We start from the raw sequence: 17636 nt of genomic DNA on the forward strand, positions 1-17636 counted from the left end.
CAAACTACCATCCCAAGTACCTTCGATGCCAAACTCAAAAATTATCCAGCGCTGTTTGCAGATGCTCCCTTGCCCTCCGTGGGGGTTTTATTTCCACGGGTGCATTTCTGTCATTAATGAAATCCCCCCTTCCCGTCCCGGCTCCAAGCCCTGCCCCGCGAGCTGCAGGCTTGATTAATTGCGCTAATTGCCCTGCTTTCAGTATCGCTTCCACATTTCCAGCCTGGATCTGTCTCAGCCTCCCGGCCCAGCTGCTCATCCTGCCCTGGCTGTTTGCTGTCCTTCCCACGCTTCTCCCAAGCGCTTTTCCCTCACTTTTAACCCTTCCTGTGCCAGGAGAAAATCCCCCAGAGCTGGAGATGCTCCCAAGGAGCTCGAGTTTGTGACTCAGCCTGTTCACAGCAGCATTTTAATTGCATTGCAAGACTGCAAATGCTTTTTTCAGCCCAGTTTGGAGGTGCTTTAATAAAGCTCATTCCAGGAGATCTGTTTTCCATAGGGTCCTATGGATTGACATTGTTGTCTGCCTTAATTTTTCCAGCAATTAAATGGAGGCTCGAACATCCCAAAGGATGTGCAGGATTTGATGTCAGGCTGACACAATTACCTCTGAGATTTCATTTACCTGCTGAAATCCTGGTGGAGTGTTCTCTTTCCTCTGGCTCTCCAAAAAGTGTGTGTTTTTTATTCCAGAACTCAGTGACCCTCTGGCCCACCTTTTATTGAAAATTAAAAACCCCAGTGTGCAAAGACCTGAACCACTCTATTTTCCAGTATTTTCCCTGTCCTTATTCATGTCCTGCTCTAGGTTTTATCTGTTCAGGTGCTGAGCCATAAGATAATTTTTTAGCCAGGGACTTGCCCAATATTTTCCTTCCTAAGGCAGCTGTGACCATGAGTTTACTGCCCCATCATGTGACTCTTCCTGTCCCTTTCAACTAATGGGAATGAAGTGGGATTTGGGCAATTGTAGTGTGATGATGATGGGCTGGAGGTTTCTCTTTCCAGCCCAAGCTGCCTTGGCCAAGCTGTGCTAACACTTCCCTTTAATTATACAAAATTTTTATTTTATTTTATTTTATTTTCTCAGTCTGAGCTGCCTGGCCCTGTGAACAGGGGTAGTTTTTTGGCCTGGAGAACACCAGGATTGCCCCAAGTCTCTTGCTGAGGACATAAGAATGTTCTGGTGAGGTTTCTTTTGCCCTTTTCTCTCTGCTGGTCTCATCCCAAGCACTTCTCTCCCCAATCCTCATCCTAAGGGGCAGATTTAAGGAGCAGGATTTGAGGGAAAAGCTGAGGTGCTGTTTCAAGCTGCTCCTGCTCACAGCAAAAGCTGCTTGAGCCTGGTACTCCCCTAATGAAACCATGGAGGGAATGATTCCCCAGTGTGGGGGAAGCATTTTCCACTGACATTATCTCAGTTTAGCCTTCAGACCTGACACGAGGATAATGGGATAATTACAGGCCAGTTTGATGTGCTCAGGCATCGCTTTCATTACAGACAAATGATCCTGGAGACAGGAAATGTCATCTCATTACTGGCTGATCTTTAAAACCTCGTGGTCCTCGCTCACTTTTACCTTCCCAAATCTGCTTTCCAGTTGTACACATCCCTAGCCATACCCAGGGTAGTGACTGTGGTTATCAGGCTGATAAAGCAGGCCTGGAGACTCCAAGAAATGAGAATTTACTGGTCTCCAACCAATAAAAGTGTCCAGGAGGTTAAACACAGATTTGTCTTTTTAAGTGGGCTTCTCATTCAGGAGCACTGCAGGGAAAATCAGGCTGGAAATGAGGAGTGGTGCAAGTTTTTTGGGACTTGGAACTTTGGCATCTTGCCAATATGATCAAGCCCTGTGTGGAATTTTATTGCTCTCCACAACCCCCTGACAGGAGGGGCAGCCAGGGCGTTCAGGCTCTGCTCCTGGGGAACAGGGACAGGACAGGAAAATGGCCTAAAGTTGCTCCAGAAGGGGTTTTGATGGGATATCAGTGGAAACTCCTTCACCAAAAGGTGCTCAGGCCTTGGAAGGGGCTGCTCAGGGAATTGGGGGAGTCACAGCCCTGGGAGTGTGCCCTGGTGGCCAAGAAGGCCAAGGGCTCCTGGCCTGGATCAGGAATGGTGTGGCCAGCAGGAGCAGGGAGCTCATTCTGCCCCTGTGCCTGGCACTGGTGAGGCCACACCTGGAGTGCTGTGTCCAGCTCTGGCCCCTCAGTTTGGGAAGGACGTTGAGACGCTGGAGCGCGTCCAGAGGAGGCAACGGGGCTGGAGAGGGGCTGGGAACACAAACCCTGAGAGGAAGCACTGAGGGAGCTGGGGGTGCTCAGCCTGGGGAAAAGGAGACTCAGGGGTGACGTTAGCACTCTGCACAGCTCTGAAAGGTGCCTGTGCTCAGCTGGGGTTGGTCTCTTCTCCAGGCAGCACTGACAGAACCAGCGGACACAGCCTCAAGCTGTGCCAAGGGAAATATAGGTTGGATATCAGGAAAGAATTTTTTACAGAAAGGGTGATAAAGTACTGGAATGGTCTGCCCAGGGAGGTGGTGGAGTCACCATCCCTGGATGTGTTTAAAACAGACTGGATGTGGCACTGGGTGCCAGAGTTTAGGTGAGGTGTTGGGGCTGGGTTGCACTTGATGATCTTGGAGGTCTCTCCCAACCCAGTGATTCTGTGAATTCTGAGAATTCTGTGATTCTGTGAGTGTTCAAAAACTGTGGATGTGGCACCTGGGGACACGGGTTAGAGGTGGCCTTGGCAGTGCTGAGGAATGGTTGGATTCGATCTCAGAGGGGTTTGCCAACCTTTAGGATCCTCTGTGGAGCATGAACAACCCAGCCCTAAAAATCCCGGCCTGATGCAGGTGCAGAAGTGGGTGAGCCTTTCCCACAGGGATTTCATGCACCTGGATATTTGTCCTTGTTCAAAATAGGTGCCTCATTTTTCATATGGATTCACCCATCTTCCAGTTCTTGTAAAGCCTTTTGCTGCTCCTCCTAAAAAGGAGGTAAAAGAACTCTCAAACCTGGGCTATTTCTCCTGCTTTCTTTTGCATTGCCAACCTCTCCCTAATTTTTCAGTTTGAAAGAGTAGGTGTTGCAAGAAAAGAAAGGGTTTGATACCACATGGGAGAACCAGGGCTGGATTGGGTCTGGTCAGAGCATTCATGGAAATTCAGTGTAAGGCTGAGCTGATAGGTGGATTTTATGCCACCTCCTTCCTGCCCATGGCTTCTGGGAGGGAAAGGAGATCTGGGAGAAAAGTGCAGTTTTAACACTTGGATTATTTCAGCTTTGTCTTCCACATGGCTGGAAATACTTGATGCTTAAGGCAGTGACAGAGCCATGTCTTGGGGTAAAACCCTGACAAAATGCAGGGTACTGTGGGAAGTAGATCTGTAGAAAATTCTTAAGGTTTGATAGAAGGTTCACATAGTGAATTTGTATATAAATTTTGAGATAAGAAATACTGACTTAGAAATCTTACAGAATAAGATAGATGTTGTAAGAGAGAAATAGAATTAGAAATAAGTTTTAAAGGATAGTTTTGTAAAAAAGAGTAGATATTTTAGAGAAATAGAACTATGAAAAATGTATTGTAGTAAGACCCACGAGGAGTAATTTTAGATTATTAGTTTTAAAGCATTTACAACACAGTGTGGCAAAACCGAATAAGCTAAAAAATGCTTATAGTGTATTGTAATTAGGAAATAGTTGGCTTCTGATTGTGATAGTGTCACATTCACATTTTCTGAAAAATCCCTTCACCCAGGATTTTTCTCCTGGGAAGCTGAGAAGCCTCAGAAAAAAAAGGAAAACAATTCTTATCTCATTTGTTTCTCCTGTGTTTTGCTGCTTTGGAATGTGGTTGAAGATTGTTTATCCAACAGGTGATTGTTTCATTGGTTTCATGTGATTTATTTTGACTTATTGTCCAATTACAGCCAAGCTGTGTTGGGACTCTGGAGAGTGCAATGAGTTTTCATTATTATCTCTTTAGCCTTCTGTAAGTATCCTTTCTGTATTCTTTAGTATAGTTTAGTATTCTTTAATATAATATAGTATCATAAAATAATAAATTGGCCTTCTGAGAACATGGAGTCAGATTCATCATTCCTTCCTGCCACAGGGGTCCCTGCAAATACAACATGATAGCGTGAATTATGACATCTGTGTTGTCTCACCTTTCTCATGAGACTGAAAACAGAACAAAAGTTTTGAAAACACCTCTCAGTTGTCCCATCTCTGAGTCAGAAAAAAGCATAGGCCAGCAGGGGGACAGCCCTTAGTTTAATTCTGGGAAGTGATTAAAAAAAGCTCCCAAAACCCGATGCCAGGGAATAGAGGGAGGGAAAAGCTGCAGAGCCCCCTGGCTTTCCTGGGAATGAAAAAACGCTTTCAGCTCTGCCTCCCCACCCTGTGCCCTGGTGAAGGGCCTCACAGAGCAGAGATCTCTCTGCAGAAGGCTGGAATGAGGGCTGTGCACGGCGGTGCTGCCCTGCGGGTAACCACAGCACCCTCCAGGAGCTGCCCATGGAGCCGGGGCTGGCCCCGCCTGGGGGAGGCTGAAAGGATGCCCTGTTCCCACTCCGGGCTTTTTATCAGGAAGGGTTCCTGGGGGGAGGCTGCCAAACCCCCAAACCCAGTGGGAAGGTGGGGAGAAGCCTCTCCTGTGTGCTGGTATCCAGGGCTTGGCTGTGGAAATATTTTGGCACAGCTCTTTGGGGTTGGAGGGGACAGGGGGTGGCAGCAGAGACTGCAGAGGGGGGAGATTTGGGGATAAACACACTTGGGCAGGAAAATTCCGGGTGGTTTGGGGGTTTTAGAGCATAAATCTGCTCAGCTGGGGTGGTGATAGGCACTGGAGGTGGCACTGCTGACCTGCAGCTGCAGGTGGAGATGTGGGTGAGCCCTTCCCAGGGATTTTGTGCACCTGGATATTTGTCCTTGTTCACAATAGATGCCTCATTTTTTACATGGATTCACCCATCTTCCAGCTCTTGTAAAGCCTTTTGCTGCTCCTCCAAAAATGCCACTTAATACTGCGCATTTAATCAATTATAGTGTCAATAGAATAAAATAAGATTTTTGTTCTTTTTTTTTTTTTTTCATAAGTCCTCTCTGCACTTGACAAATACCAGCTCCCAGGTATTTGTTTACCTTCTTCAGCAGCAGCTCCAGCTGCATCCTTTGCCACAGGGGGGATTTTAGCACTCCAAAAAAGCAGTTCAGCCTCAGCCACCAGGAGTTACAGCTCATTCTTGGTCTCTGGCTGTATCTTGTCCTTTGAGTCCATGGTTTCCTGCTCACACACTGGGCAAACTTCACCTTTGTTGGTTTTTTTTAGTTTTTATGGGGCAACTAAGAGAGGTGTTCTAAAATAATTTATTCTGTTACTGGTCTTGATGAATAGTGAGACACAAGAGATGTTAAACTTAACACCACTCTATCAGAAGCTAACCTATTTCCTGGTTACAATACTTTACAAATGTTTTGCTATACAACGTTGCTATTACTTCTAACATGAATAACTTTTTAAACATGTTCTTGCTACAATGTATCTTTCAGGTTTAATTTTCTAAAATATTTTGTATTTTTGCAAGGCTATATTTTGAAACTCGTTGAAAGTTGTTTCTAGTTCAGTCTCTCAACAATGTTATCTCTATTCTATTCTAAAGATGAAGCAACTGAGAGGTGATTAAAAAGATTTTATTTTACTATTAGTGTCAATGAATGGTAAAACAAAAGATACAAAACTTAACACCATTCTATCAAAAGCTAACTTATTTCTTAGTTACAATACTTTAGAAATATTTTTAGCTTATTAACTTGTACTATACAATGGCACTATTACTTCTAACACTAATCACTTCTATTTTTTTACATAATCTTACTAAAATACATCTTTCACAATTTTAATTTTCTAAAATATTTACTCTTCTTACTAAACTATATTTTAAAACTTATTTCTAGCTCAATCTCTCAGCAATGTTATCTTTATTCTATTCTAAAGATGAAGCAATTGAGAGGTGATTTAAAAGATTTTCTTCTATTATTTCTCAATAAATGGTAAAACACAAAAGATATAAAACTTAACACCATTCTATCAAAAGCTAGCTTCTTTACAAATATTCTTTAGCTTATTAACTTTTACCACAAATATCACTATTACTTCTAACACTAACCACTTCTAATTTTTTACATAATCTTACTAAATACATCTTTCACAATTTTAATTTTCTAAAATATTTACTCTTCTTACAAAACTATATTTTAAAACTTATTTCTAGCTCAATCTTTCTCTCAGCAATGTTATCTCTATTCTATAACTTCCCTAAATCAACACACCTTATCCTAGTGTTTACACACAAATATACAAAACTCTATAAACTTTCTATTAAGTTTTAAAAGTTCTTTACACATCCATTTCCCACACCCCTCTGGGTTTTTGTTTTCTTCCCCACCAAAGCAGAGGAGGGAGGTGGAGCGGCTCTTCCCCGCAGGAGGAGAGCTCCAGCCTGGATTTTCCGGGGTGGGCACAGGTGCCACCCATGTTTTTTGGAGGTCCCAATGCCCATTTTATGGCTGTAGGGTCCTTCCCTACCTAAACCCAGCAGTCACCCAGCCAGGAGAGCAAATCATGGCACAGATTGTAGGGGAGCAATGCCCGTGCCTGGCACTGTTCTCCTTTCCAGCACATTCCATCAAGGAACCAAAAGGAAAAGGTGGGTTTTTTTCCCTCCCCAGATTCCTTTGGTGTCACTGGCATCCCTGATAAATCAAGTGCTGGGTGTGGAGAGGTTTAAAACACGATTTTTTTGGTGGCTAAATGCAACCCCAGCCCATTTTCCCTGCTGTGAGTCCCGGGATAAAGCTGAGCTGGGCATGGTGGGGCAGGGCTTGGCTCTGCCTGCCAGGTCCAATCCTGGCACTGACTGCCTTCTGAAGAGCTCCAGGCCATAAATAATTAATACCTGCTGAATTATTCAGCCCGGGTGTGCAGCAGATGAATGCGGGGAGCTGACCCGGCTAGGAATGAGTAATTATGTTAATTAACCCGTGCAGCTCACTGGAGGTGCAATTAAGTTCATCCTTCGGGCTGCTGTGATTTTTCAGGCACAGAAATGAGATAAAATGAAACAAACTAAAGCTGCAGTTCCAAGAGATGGGTTAAACCATGTGGTTTCAATGATCAGCAGACGAGCTGTGCTCTAATTCAGGTGGATTTATGTTCCAGCAGCCCTCTTTTCCTTCAGGGGGGGATCAGGTACATTTTTTAAAGCTTTAATCACTGCTCTCTGCAAGAACTTGAAAATATTTCTGCAGATTTAGTAGTGTGATATGCCAGTCTCTTCTTTTTATTTCCTGTGTGTTGCTGAAGAGGAAGAAAAATTAAAGAAAAAAAAAATTAAAACCCATTAACATCATGAAATGAGTCCTAATAATGCCCTACAAGTGGAAAGCTTAATTTTGCAAACACATCACTTGCCATTCAGTGGCCAGAAAAACCTGAGTTCATGTTCAAAGGCTTTTCTGGTAAAAAGAAATAAAGAATTCCATTACAAGCAAAAAATATTCCTATTTCTCCCTTGTTCTTGAGTTGATAATAAACATTACTTAGGGTTGCACTGTGAAGAACTGGAATAACCCTGCTGGAATTGGGTTCATGAGAGAGAAGTTTAAGGAATGCCTGAGATTTTTCCCAAGCTGACATGGAAAGGGTTTGCTCTGAGCTTTGCCTCTCATCAAGGAATTACCCAGGTGAGGTGAATTCTCCACTGAAGAGTCCAAACCTGCTCCAGCTGTGGGTGATTTGGTGAAACCTTTAAATAGGAGAAGTGAGGGGGTGAAATCCATAGTTTTACCTTCTTTTGGAAGAGCTGAGATGGCAGAATGTGGCTCATCCATAGGCTGGATTTTGGATTTGGGGTTCCCACCTCCAATTTAGCCTCCTGGTAGGGATTTCATGCTACTAAAGAATTGGGTACTGGAGGTTTCACCTGAGGATTGATTTACTGGATTGAATTTTGGAATTTATTGGATTTGAGGACTTATATATTTTCCTGAATCACTTAATCTGCTTGGGTTTGATTTGCCTTTTACAAACTTTATTTACCCCCTGTCCTGGGTGTCTCCTACAAAAATATAGAGAAGCTTGAGGGATAAAAAACACATTCACTTAAATTCCCCATCCTAGTAGGGCTCCTGGATTGATTTTTCTCCCATAATTTACCCCTCCATGCTCAGCATTTGCTGTTCTGCTGCCCAATCAATACTGATTCTGCTTGGAAATTGCATTCATGGTTTTTAAAATCAGAGTTCGCTTGCAAAACTTTATTTTATCTGTAGATCTGAGCAGTTTGGGAAGTCAGGGTTTGTTGTGAGGTTTTGGGGAGGTGATGGATTAGCTGCAATTGCAGTGAAATACTTGTGGTATTAGCATGAGCTATTTAAATTTAATTGACTTTTCTGGGGGTTTACAAGAGAATATAAATGGAGAGTAAAAAGAGCCAGACTTCTGAAAATGGAACAATTTAAACTCAAAGAAATGAGACAAAACTGTGGCATGTATAGAGGAAATAAACACCCTTCATTTTTCAGATTGGTCATCAATACTAAACAATAGGGATGTTTTGGGTCTGTGTGTCCTGAATTTTGTGTGCACACTCAGAGTGGTTGGGAGTTGAGCCAGGAATGGGTGCAAATCAATGCTTTAATGTCCATTACTGCATCAAATCATTGATTCCAGCTCACACCAGATCAATCCTTTGCCTCTCTTTAAGGGAAAACAAAGAGATGGTATTATTTAAGTCTGGTATTATTTACCCTTCCGCAGGAATGGAAAAGAAAACCCACCCAAAATGTGGTGTCTGCAGGCAGAGTTGTTACAGCTCTGAAATAATTTGTTGATTGGGCAAAATGAATATTAAGCAGAAGCAGGCTGTGCATTTGATTGCTGTAAGGGACCTACAGGCAGTGTTGTGGGTTTATAAATGCCCGTTTTTATATAAATAAGCTCCTTAAGATGCCACGTGTTCACTTTTTTAGGGAGTTGTAGTGGGTAACTCAAAAAAACCTTGTGATTAAAAAGTTGTGGTAGCCTCTTGCAGAGAAACCGAATAAATTACTGTATTAAAGCTGGCCTTGAGCAATAGTATTGTTAAATTTTTTTTAATCCCATGACTATTATTTAATTTCTATATTGCATTTTGGTCGCTTTGGGGATGTTTTTTGTTCGGTAGCTTTTCTGTTTTGTCGGGTTGTTCTTGTGGCGGTGTCGCTTGCCCAATGTTCGGTGCAGGGCAGCAGAGGGCGGCCTTACTCCTTGTGTTTGTGTTATCTCCTGCCGAGGGAAACGGGGATAAAAAGCAGGGGAAAAGGGAAGAATGTGGGGAATGCTGTGCCTGCCCGAGCTGCGGGCCATGTAAGGGAGCGGAGGTGGCACAACAGCCGCGTCATGCCCAAAGCAGCGGCTGCGAACTCTCTCTGCTGATAGCCCTGCCTGGGAAGCAACAGGGAAAAAAAGGGTGCAAAGCAAAAACAAAGTGATTTTTGTTTGTGTGGAAAGGAGCAGGGGTGGTTTGGAAGTAATCAGAAGCCAACTATTTCTTAATTACAATACGTGATAAATGTGTTTTAACCTATCAACTTTAAGCACACCATGCAATAAATAATAATCAACTTTAAAACCAATAATCTAAAATTGCCCCTGGTAAACCCTACTACAACACATCTTTCATAATTCTATTTCTCTAAAATATCCGGTCTGTTCACAAAGTTCCTTTTCAACTTATTTCTGGTTCCATTTCTCTCTCAACAATGTCTGTCTTATTCCATGGCATTTCTAAGTCAACATTTCTTATCTCAAAGTTTACATAGAGATGCACACTACGTAAGCCTTCTGTCAAGCTTTAAAAATTTTCTCCAAATCCATTTCCCACAGTTTGGAAGCAGGCTGTGAGTTTGCTCCCCTGCTCAGGGTGCAGGGGTCTGGAATGTGTTGCCCTCCTGCTGCACAGTGCAGGGTTTGTGCCTTGTGTTGATCCTTCCTCTTGTGCCAGGGGCTCTGGAGATGGGTTTGGACATGGGGCTTTGTGTGTTGGGATTGCAGGAATTTGGGAAGGGGGAAAGGGCCCTGTTGCCTGGGCCAGGTTGCTCAAGGAAAGCAGAGGAGATAAAGCTGCAACACAAAGGGTTCCTGCAGAGAAATCACCTGGTGCCGGCACAGGAGGGACCTGGAGCTGCTGGAGAGAGCCAGGGGAGGCACCAGGATGGGCAGAGGCATGGAGCAGCTCTGCTGGGAGGGAAGGTTGGGACAGCTGGGGGTGTTCACCGGAGAGGAGAAGCTCTGGGGTGACCAAATTGTGGCCTTGCAGGGCCTGAAGGAGCTGGCAGGAAAGAGAGTGGAATGAGCTGAGATTTAAGGTCCCTTTGAACCCAAACCCTTCTGTGATCATATAAAAGATCAATACCAGCTAGGAATCTTTCCCAACCACAGAGAAGCAGACCCAGAACACTTTGCCTTTGCAGCAGCATCACTTCCAGGAGATCTTTCCCTTTAGGTTTGAGGAAGCTCCCAGTAGTTGGTATCACAATTCCCCAAAAGTGACAATTGCGCTGTTTTCCATGCAAACCAAAGACTGGGAGCTGGGGGGAAGAGGTGCATGGGTGAACTTTGCTGGCATATTTGAATTGTCTGCCATGCCGAGGGGTTAAAGTCAGAGGAAAAGCAGCTGGGAATGGAACTGGAGTGAGGAACAGCAGGGCAGGTGAGGAGGTGGAGCAGTGCCAGCCAGCAGGGAGCCCTGCAGCTCAGCCAGGGGTTTGGCAGCTGATCTGCACCAGCAATGGAAGAAAGGAGAGGATAAAAGCTCTGCCCACCCTGACTCACCCAGGGCACTCAGCTGAGAGATGTTGGCGGTGCTGAGGAAATCAGGCGAGTGCTGGTCTCTAACGCTCTGATGAGTAGAGCAATCAGTCCCCGCAAACACTGACAGAGAAAACGGTGAATATAAACATTTTACACACTCTGAGAGCCCAACCTGATGGAGTTCCCCCAAGCATAAATAAGAAATCTCTGCAGAAGTCAGTGGAGCGCTGTAAAACCTTTGTGAGGCCTGATGTGAGCCCTGTTTGCAGATTGTGCCTGGGTGATTCATGGATATTTCCTTGGTACTGTAACAAGCCTGGCCTTCTGTGGGGTGCAGCCATTGATTCTGAGCCTTAAATGATCCCAGGGCAGAGCTTTTTGGAAATGTTTTCAGAGAGGAAGGGTTTAGCATTGCTGGAACGGGGACCATGAACACCTGTAGATCCCTAAATAAGTCTGGTGCTCCAGTGGAATATTTCCAGTTGCTAAGGACATGCAAATGTCAAAGACCTCAGGATAATTTCTGCCACAGATCTGTTTTTAAAAAGGAAGGCAGCTCTCAGTGCAACTTAAAGAAACACCAGCCCGCTCTCCAGGCATGTAAACCCCAGATTTAAAATCTGTGGTTTGTGTTTATTATTATAAATACCTGAAACAGCCAAATAATATTTTTTAATGAGCAAGGGAATTAAACTGATTGTATAAAGAGACAGGGCACTTGTTCTCAATGCATCATGAAATAATGGCAACACACTGGCTATTTTCATATCGGGGGAGCGGAATTTGTGTTTATTTCTAATCCAATTTCAAATATAAATGAATTGTTTTGAAGGCTGGATAAATCAACCCAACAGACCAAGGCAATTATGGGAGGTGAGCGGTGCATTACTGGTGAGGAGAGATAAGAAAACTGCAGGGTCTGAAGGGGTGAGCAGAAGGAGCACCCAGAATTGCAAATGCTCAGGGCTGCTGAGAGGTTTGTCACTGTGAAACCCCCAATGTGAAGGAATGGCATCAAAGAGCCTCATAATGAGGCTGGAGAAATGAGCTGCTATCAATTAATGTAATTTGGGGTGGGGGAGAATGAGCTTCTTGGTGTTGTCACCTTCCTGAGGGTTTTGCTTTCCACCTCTTGCAGCCAGAGCACCGTGACTAAAACAATGAGCGAGGTGCAGGTCAGAGAGGGGAAAAGCTGAAACTGAGGAGTTCAGCTGTGGTGGCGTTGTGTTTTAAAGGGAAACAGAGAAGAATTGCAGCTGTCTGGTGGAAGAAATCTCTTTTTTGGGGAGCCCAAGTTTTTACCAGCATCTGACAAAAACCAGTGCTCTGGCAGAGTTGGGGTTGTTCAGCCTGGAGAGGAGAAGCTTTGGGGTGACCTCTCTGTGCTCTTCCAGTGCCTGAAGGAGCTACAGGAAACATGGAGAGAGATTCCTTACAGGGGCCTGGAGTGCCAGGCCAAGGGGGATGGCTTTACGCTGCCAGAGGCAGGGATGGATGGGATATTGGGAATTAGGAATTGTTCCCTGGCAGGGTGGGCAGGCCCTGGCACAGGGTGCCCAGAGCAGCTGTGGCTGCCCCTGGATCCCTGGCAGTGCCCAAGGCCAGGTTGGACACTGGGGCTTGGAGCAGCCTGGGACAGTGGAAGGTGTCCCTGCCATGGCAGGGGTGGAATGAGCTGAGATTTAAGGTCCCTTTGAACCCAAACCCTTCTGTGGTTCCAAGGGTGCCCTGGGAGTGGCTGTTGCTTGTTGGAGTCCCAGGTAAAGACAAGCCCAGAGGTGATTTCACATGGAGAAGGTGTAGAAGAGATGCACTCCAAGGAGGAATGTGTGGGGGCAGTGAATGTCACAGGGTCACTGAGCACAGGCTGTCCCCAGCATGCAGCTCTGGCTGATGAGAAGTGGAAGGAAGCTGGCCTGCCTATCCCTGTGGAAACCAGACCCAGCACATGGCTCCCACCTTCCTTCAACTGTTCCAGCTTCCCCAGTCCAACAGAGATGTGTGTGGGAGCAGAATGAACCTGTTTTCCCAGCAACATCAACTGAGTTGATGTTTTTTACAGACTTCACCTCTGTTGCATCCTGGATCCTGTGGCTCCACGACTAAATCTGCTTCCCTGCATTTCATTTAATTGGTCCCTGGGTTCATTTGCTGGTTGCTTATGGCTGAAAGCAAACGGAAAACTGCATTTCCAGGGCCTGCCTTGTCTAAATGCTGCTTTTTGCTCTACATAGTCAGTTCCCTGGGACTGCTGGAAGAAGCAGGGCATGGGCAGTGTACCTGATTGTGGTAACTGCAAAGAGCACTGAGTGTTTATTTTGGCAGCTTGCAGAAGAAATTTCTGCTTAATCCGAGCCTAAGGAGACTTCTTAAGGCAGCTGAATTGTTTAGAATTGTTTTCTGGCTTAATTCAGCCCAGAGGAAGAAGTGTTTAAGCTCTGCCCATGTCTGATCTTGCTGGGCAGTCCAGCCTTTTCTGGAATGTGGGGAAAAAGAACCAGTCACTTGAGGTGTGTCTGGCCAGCAGGGATCAGGATCGTGGCACTGGTTCCTTCAGGGGGGGTTGAGATCGTGTGTGTGGTCCTTCCTGGAGAAAGCCTGGCCCCAAGGAAGTCATTCAGGCTGAGGATGTGAGAAATACTCCCAGGAATCCCACAGCATTCCCCTAACCCTGGAGGGGACACACAGCCACCATGTGCACCCAGCTGGAGGGGTGAGCTGCTGAAAATCCAATTTGCTGTGTGGTCATGGGAGAGAGAAAATCTTCCTGCTTTTGGAGGGCAGAGGTTTCTGTAGATGTGTGGCCAGAGATGGTGGCAATAGGGTCTTGTCAGTGGGGAGAAGGAGTCAGAGGGATGGTTTTGGTTGTTCTGATGGAAGGAACAAGCTTTGAAGGGCTTGTTGAGCTCGTGGCTACTGAGAATGATTTTCTGGTGCCATTTTTCTGTAGAGCTTGTAATGAGATGAGTGGTACTCGTGTTGTTTCAGTTCTGCAGCCCACCCAACAGGAAGCACAGCCCAGGCTTTGCTCCAGCCTGCAAAAACAATTAGGGGAGGCAGATCTCTCACCTTGAACTGACAGGAGGTGCCTTGTGCCATCCATGTCTTCCTTCCAGGTAAAGAGCCCACAAAGGAGAATTTAAATCTTCCATGTGATGAGACATGTGCTTGAAACCACTGTGTTCCTGGAGAATCCTCTGCTATTCCATGCTCCCAATGTCTCTTCCTTCAGCTTTGCATGGCACAAACATTCATTTTGGTGTTCTGTGTGTCCCTAATGTGATATAAAAAGCTAAATGCATTACAACTGCAGGAACAGCACATTGTTATTTTTTCCTTCAGCTTCTTCTGCAGTGAGCAATTTTTTGTTCCATTAATAAGCCTTGTGGTATTTTTCTTTTCCTTCTCATGCACTCTACCCCAAATTCATCCTGAGAGGATTTCCTGGAATGGCTGCATGCTCTTCACACTTCTCAATGTTTCTTACTGAGCGTGGAAAGGACTGATGCCCTAAAAGAAAGTCATCAGGATAATCCAATTCAGGTGCTGATTTGACTTCCACCATGCAGGAATCAATGGGGTTTGAATGACAGTGCTCAGAGCCGGGCATCTCCATCCCTTTGTGGAGAGGAACAAATGGCTTTCAGTTTTGTTTTAGGGGCTCTGGAAAGGACCAAAATAGGGAGGAGGAACATCCAGTGTCATGAAAAAATAGGTCTTGTTTTCCTAGAGAAAAGAGGCTGAAGCGCTCCCCAGATGTTCAATTCCTGCTCCTTGGTCTTGGCAAGGCTGCTTTGACACAGTGATTTCAGCTTCATCCCCATCCCTGGGGGCTGAATTAGTTCCCAGGTGCCCCCTATAAATCTGTAGGGCCCTGTGGCCCCAGAAGGAGCTGCCAGAGGAGCTTTGGGGCTAAAGGAATGGCCAGATGTGCCTTAGGGAGGAGCCGGGTGTGCCGGTGTTTCAGTAGGTGGCACTCCTTGCTCTGCCTCGGGGACTGCTGTGGATTTTGGGGACGTGGTGGAATAGCAGGTGGCATCCCATGGATGAGATGTGGCGGGTCTCAGGTGTGACCACACCTCGAGGTGCTTTTTTGCAAGGGTTCAGCTGCTGTGCTGACTCCCTCGAACTTTTCCTGTATTTTTGTACTTCCTTCTCATCATAAAGGTGTTGCTGTGACTGTGGGGGTAGGGAAGGAATTTGGTTGTATGCCAGTGCAGGGCAGAGCCCTGCAGGTCACAGACCTTCCCAAACCTGCACAAAGCAGGATAATCCAGCACAAAATCCAGCCGGTTCAACTTTCTGCCACGGGCTGATCTGCTCCTGCAGATCCTTTGGGAAAAGAGTAGAGTGGATTAGGCAGGGAGCAAACACCACATCCAGGAGGAGGAAGATGTTTATGTATGTGGTCAGTGGTGCATGTCCAGCCTCTCTGTCCTGGCCGGCTGGAGCAAGGTGACATTTTCCTGTCAGGGATCGTGCCAGCTCCCTGAGCCTTGTCTCGGTAATCCGGGGAGGTGTTTGCAGGATAGGCAGTGTTCAAATACAGTTTCAGCTTGAAAAATGGCAGCTGAGTGGGTGCATTTGGTGACAGATGATCCCTGAAAAGGTTCAGAAGCAGAAGGTATCAAAACCCCGGAGCTGTGCAGAGAGGAAATACTGTGAGTGCAGCAGAGAGGAGAAACATCCCTGCTCCGTGTGATTCCCACCAGCCAGCCCTGGGGTGCCATGCTCTGGGGCAGATCTCTGCAGATGCTCTTTTTTTTTGGCTTCCCACTCGACATCCAGGCACACTCTGGCAGTGGAGGGAGCAGGAAAAGGCTCTGGGAAGTTCATAGCTGAAGGCTTCCTTAAGCTGTGAGCAGCTTCACCCAACACCAAGCCAGTTGGTGCATTCCTGCCATTCTTCTCCCTAAAGCTGTTTCTTTCCATTCCCTGGATCAAGCAGACAAAGCAGCTGCTCTGTTCAGCCTGAGATTTATTTATCTATTTATTTATTTATTTTATTTGGAACTTTAATTTAAAGGAATGGGGACCATAGGATTTATTTTTATTGGAGTGGGGTGGTAGCCTGGGATCCCTAAGATCACACAGCAGGATCTGTGCTGGCCTCGTGGTTTCTGTGCTCTGGTTTCTTTGGGAGAGCAGGAATAGGCAACTGCAGGCTGTCTGCCCCTGGCAGAGCTCTGCTGCTGGCTTGTGAAGCCCTTTGGGCTGCTTTGGCCTCATCTCTAAACCAGGGAACACTGGCCTTGGGCTTGACAGCTGCTGGTTATGGTCCCAAATCTAAACCTGGGCCATAAAAATCTCTCTTGAGAACTCCCAGGGGTGTAATGAAAATCAGCTTCCTACCTGGAAATAAATATATATTTTAGGTACACTCAGCTAAATTCCTTGACAGCTTTATGTGCCATAATTTCTCATGGTTTTCTGTGGATCCTTTCTGTTCTGGAGCACTGTTGTCTCGGTCCTGGGTTGTGCCCCTCTCACATGTTATTTTACTGCTTGTCACTGAGAAATTATGCACCAGTTTTTTCCCCAGGGCCTTGATTCTTTTGAAGCCTGGTGGGCTTCAGGTAACTGTATCACCTCTCCCTCCTGCAGATTTCACTTCTGCAGGGAGGAAAGCAATAAAGCTTACAGCGTGTTGGCTGAACGCTGTTAAAATATTTTATTTATCACTGATTCCCAGTTTGTAGGCAGCAGGAATGCATCTGTTTAATGCCTGTTGTCTTTAAAATGGAAATGTTCAGCAGATATCTGGTGCTTTTGCTCCCAGTGAGTTATGTGAGATGGAAATAGGGGGAATAGGCAGTAAAAAATGCTGTCTGGACTGAAACCTGTGGAAACAACTGGGGGACTTTGCTTTGTGCCTGGCACAAATGTATCAAGGGGACTGAAAACTAAAGAATTTTGCATAACCCAGATTTTTTTCCCCCCTTTTCACATGCATCTCAAAAAATGCAGATCACATGCATAAAAAACCTGCAAAGCCTCAATGTCTGTGAGCAGAGGCCAGGCCCTTTCCAGCAACAGTGTGGAGTAGGGAGCAGTTCTAATTCCTCATCTGGTCTCTTTTATAAATTTATTTTATAAAGACCAGCTGCAGGTTGAAAGCTGGAGCCAGTGTGTAAGGAAAGAAAAAGGGCAAGACGAAAGGAGCTCAGCCCCATAAGCAGGGGCTGGATGTCTGGCACTCCCAGCTCATGCCTGGTGTGGGAGGTCTAGACACAAACACGTAGGTGCCACCCACCTCCAAAAAACACACTCAGGGCTGCATCCTCCTCCTCCTCAAATCAAACTCCCCGAGAGGGAACAGAAACAGCTGCTGAAAATCTCTGAGCATGAAACCCTGCCAGTGCCCCAGTGCTGCAGAAGCTTTGGTGAGGTTCCTGTGCTCTCATCACTGGCTCTTCCAGGCTGGATGATTTGATCAGGAGCCCCCAAAACAGCTCAGAGCCCCTTGTTTCTTCCCCAGAGAGCCAAGGCTAGAACTGTGCTCTCATGGTGGGCATTCTGGCTCTTCAGTGCCTGGCAAATGAAAGAACCTGGAATCATTTCGCACTGAGGACTTGGCCACTGTGGCCCATTTATTTGATTTTGTTATTTCTGTGCTGCAGCCCCGTGGGCTGTATGGCAGAGGTAGGGCCACACAGAAAACCTGAGTGCATGAAGGAAAACCCCGCACTCTGGGGAAGTCTGATCAATTTGGTACAGCAGAAACTTGGGCTTTCACATGGGTATTTGGGCCAGGCAGAAAATCTCCCAG

The 17636-nt window shown here is 45.9% G+C and overlaps 1 protein-coding gene across 1 annotated transcript in view; it reads left to right on the forward strand.

Moving 5' to 3' along the window:
• The window catches only part of PRKG1 (protein kinase cGMP-dependent 1), a 353067-nt gene that overhangs the window by 11484 nt on the left and 323947 nt on the right, over positions 1–17636 (forward strand). The gene's annotated exons all lie outside the window — the stretch shown is intronic.

This window comes from Pyrgilauda ruficollis, unplaced genomic scaffold (genome assembly GCF_017590135.1).
Source record: "Pyrgilauda ruficollis isolate IOZ18807 unplaced genomic scaffold, ASM1759013v1 scaffold11, whole genome shotgun sequence".
Classification (NCBI taxonomy): Eukaryota; Metazoa; Chordata; class Aves; order Passeriformes; family Passeridae; genus Pyrgilauda; species Pyrgilauda ruficollis.